At 48.5% G+C, this 3,785-nt stretch overlaps 2 non-coding genes across 2 annotated transcripts; both read left to right on the forward strand.

Moving 5' to 3' along the window:
* The first annotated feature begins 837 nt into the window (after nucleotides 1-837).
* TRNAC-GCA (transfer RNA cysteine (anticodon GCA)) lies at nucleotides 838-909 on the forward strand. Its single transcript has one exon. It is a non-coding gene; the product is annotated as a tRNA-Cys (tRNA).
* Nucleotides 910-2,139: 1,230 nt separating this feature from the next.
* On the forward strand, nucleotides 2,140-2,211 carry TRNAC-GCA (transfer RNA cysteine (anticodon GCA)). The gene has a single exon. It is a non-coding gene; the product is annotated as a tRNA-Cys (tRNA).
* Nucleotides 2,212-3,785: the final 1,574 nt, after the last annotated feature.

Below are 3,785 nucleotides of genomic sequence, written 5' to 3' on the forward strand. Positions count from 1 at the left end.
CTTAGAGACTAAACCACCACAACCACCAAAGCCCATGAGCCTTGTAGACTCTCCTGCAGACACTTCCATGTGGAGAGGATGGGGCCCTGGGAAGAGTTGATGGGGGACTCAAAGCCTGCTTGGGCTTCTCCGTCAGTGGTGGGGACGGGGAGTCCAGCTCTCTGCCACACCGACACCCAGCCTTTCGGATGAGAGGACCCCCCTCCCCAGCTGCCTCCCCGTTCCCGCTGCTCATGCAGAGCCGCCTGCCCTCTGCTATGAAGCTTGTTGCCCACTGTCTTCCATGCCCTGGGAATTTACCAGCAAGTTCTCATGGTGTTCCACCCCCTCCGCAAATCAATTTCCTCCTGGAGAGGGAACCCAGAGCTGGCTCACCTTATTTCTCCACCATATTTGCAGGTTGAGCGGATGAAGGGGGCTGAGAGAATGAAGCGCGTGGTAAAGGGAGAAGGAGGGGGTCAGCTGTCCTCGGGGGTGGAGTTCTGGCCAAGTTCTTGTCCCTGCTCCCCTGCCTGGGCAGGGGCCCCTCTGCTCCTCAGCACCCTAGTGCAGGAGAGGACGAGGGACCACAGTTCTGTTAGGTGGGGAAAGCCACTGACCGCCCACTGCAAGGCAGATGGCACTGGGGTGGCCCAGGTAGACAGAGCCAGAGAAATGGAAGGAGAGGGGTGTATCTGGCACACAGAAGCTGGCGAGTAGGTGTTTAGGGGTGGATGAGTGAATGAGCGATGGCAGGGAGAGCCAGGCTCATGGGCAAGCTGCCTGCTCTCGGGAGCAAGGCTGTAAGAAAGTCAGGTGCCCAGATCAAGAGGTGCAATTAACACTAAGCACAGATCTGGGGGTATAGCTCAGTGGTAGAGCATTTGACTGCAGATCAAGAGGTCCCTGGTTCAAATCCAGGTGCCCCCTTGTTAACACTTTTTCTGTGACAAGTAGTAAATATAAAAAAATACAAAACCAATTAGGAAGCCCTGGGGTACTCCATAACGCACTGTTCAGTTGTGTCAGCTCGTTGTCACTCCATGGACTGTAGCCCACAGGCTCTTCTGTCCATGGAATTTCCCAGGCAAGGATACTGGAGGGGGTTGCCTTTTCCATTTCCAGGGGATCTTCCTGACCCAGGGATTGAACCCATGTCTCTTGTGTCTCCTGCACTGGCAGCTGGATTCTTTACCACTGTGCCACCTGGTTTCCTGGGGTACACCATAATGGTGTTCTAGTACACACGAAAGGGGTTCTTCGCATTACCTGGGCAAACCTGTGCACCTCCTCGTGTCTAGAATTAGACATTAGGGTTTTAATTAACTGGGGTTATGACTGGTTGCGCTGTGTCACAAGCCTTCCTCCACTGACAGTCGTGATGGCTGAGTCCCTCTCATTAGCAGTCCCCCTCACTGACTTCCGTAGTGTCTCCTGGGCTGATGAGCATAGTCTCCTTGTGACGTCAGCCTCGAGCCTGTCTGAGCTCCAGACACACCTGACCCAGTTATGTGTCTGTGTTTTCACTCCTCCTTTGCCTGGAAAGCCTCTCCAGCTGCTTCTTCCAGCAAATTCCTCGCCCATTGCCTCTGGAAGCCCCTCCTGACTTCCCAGCTCTCACTTCCGGCTCCTACAGCTCTCTGCTTGGGCTTCCGCCACTCTTTGCAAATACTTCAGTTCATAGACTCGTCTTCTATTTGAATTAAGACTCTGAAGAACGGGAACAATGTATTCGTCTCTGTGGCCTCAACATGGATGATAGAGCCTGGCACCTAACACCTTCATGAGTGTCTGTTGAGTGAATGAACGAGTGAGTGAAACCATGAGCACCCTTCTTGAGTCCTCAGAGTATAGCGGAGGCACCGAGTCTGAGGTTCACTAAAGACCCAGAACCAACCAGTCTTGTCTTGATGCGAATGTGCTGGCTGAGATAGAAACACTAGTATAGACTCAAATGACCTTTCCAGGTGTAAAGGGTGGTGCCATGACCATGGCCTGAGGAAGAGGAGGGCTGGAGGGGGGGGGGATGGGAAAGTAGACTACAGCGGAGAAGACTTGCCACCTCCTGGGACGTGTGGAAACAGCAAAGTGAAGGCTAGGCACAGAGCCTGGCTGCAGTGCCAAGGGTGAAAAGGTGCTAATGCAAGGTCAGTCACAAAAGGGGGTATAGCTCAGGGGTAGAGCATTTGACTGCAGATCAAGAGGTCCCTGGTTCAAATCCAGGTGCCCCCTGCTTTGCTGACATTTTTCAGTTACTGAAGCAGAGGCTGTAATTTCAGCCCCTTCCCTTCCTTCCCACATTTGAACATTAAATTGACATGCTATGTCTTGTTACAAAAATTCAGGGTTCACACTAGGACCAGCTCCAAGTATTCTCCCCTGACCATCATACAGACAGTAGATTAGGGGGTCATATTTCTCAGAAGAGGCTGAAGAAGTGGTCTTCTTCAGGGGGCTGAAGCCCACCCCCAACTCCCCCAGGGGCTCTTGTCCTTCCTGGCAGGTGTGCAGACTGCACATTCTCATCTCCTCAGCCTCGCCGTAGCCTCCAGGCAGAAGGTTAGCTGTTTGCTCTTGCTGCTACCCCTTGAGAAGTATGGAGGGTGCTTATACATCTTCTAGTTTCCAGAGGTGACTGTAAAGATTGGAAAATCATGGTAAAAGCAAAACCTCTTTCCTCTCCCTGGGAATTTCTCGAGGTGTTGCTCCCACAACAGATTTGACCACTTCACCCTCCTTTTTATCCTACAGCATTTTCTTTCTTTCTTTCTTTTTTTTCCTTTGACGAGGACCAATTTTAAAGTCTTTATTGAATTTGTCACAATACTATTTTTGTTTCATGTTTTGTTTTCTTGGCCATGAGGCATGTGGGATCTTAGTTCTCCTGATGGGATGGAACCCACGCCCCTGCATTGGAAGGCAAAGTCTTAACCACTGGACTCCCAGGGAAGTACCCCACACTTTCTAGTTTTTTACTCTCAATCTGTATTTCCTTAGTGAGAATGCCTAGAAGTAGCTGTTCAGTTGCTAAGTCGTGTCCAACTCTTTGCAACCCCAAGGACTGCAGCACGCCAGGCTTTCCTGTCCTTCACCATCTCCTAAAGCTTGCTCAAACTCATGTCCACTGAGTCAGTGATGCCATCCAACCATCTCATCCTCTGTTGCTCCCTTCTCCTCTTGCCCTCATCATCAATCTTTTCCAGCATCAGGGTCTTTTCCAAAGAGTTGGCTCTTTGCATCAGGTGGCCAAAACAATGTATCTAAAAGTCCAGATGAAATATTTAAGACATATAAATGGTATAAGGACCCATGTTAAAATTATATTTTCTTTTTTTACTACTAGCATGGAGAAATAGAATGGATTTTTGTTTACTCACCATGCTTCTGGCAAACTTGGTATTAATTTATTAGTTCTAATAGCATATCAGATTCTATGTCTATATTCACAATCATGTCTTTGGAAAATAATGATAGTATTAAAAAAATTCCAGTTGAACTTTTTGCTCCTTTATTGAACTGACTAGGAACTCTAGTTCTGTTATGCTGTGCCTCTCCTACTACTCCCTTAACTCGATTTCGGAAGACTACATATGCTTATTGTTAAATGCATCATATTTCTCAGCACTATCTCTTCACATCACTTGGTATGACTATGTGACGTCATTTCTCCTCTAATAGATTGACTATAAGCTCCAAGAAGGCAGGGATGGTGTGTTCTTTGTTTTCCATTTTACGTTTTTCATTGTATCTAGACAAAGTAGATGCTCAATGAATACTTATATGTTCAGGCAATGAATAAATGAGAA

The sequence above is a fragment of the Bos javanicus genome, chromosome 4 (genome assembly GCF_032452875.1).
Source record: "Bos javanicus breed banteng chromosome 4, ARS-OSU_banteng_1.0, whole genome shotgun sequence".
Taxonomy (NCBI): domain Eukaryota; kingdom Metazoa; phylum Chordata; class Mammalia; order Artiodactyla; family Bovidae; genus Bos; species Bos javanicus.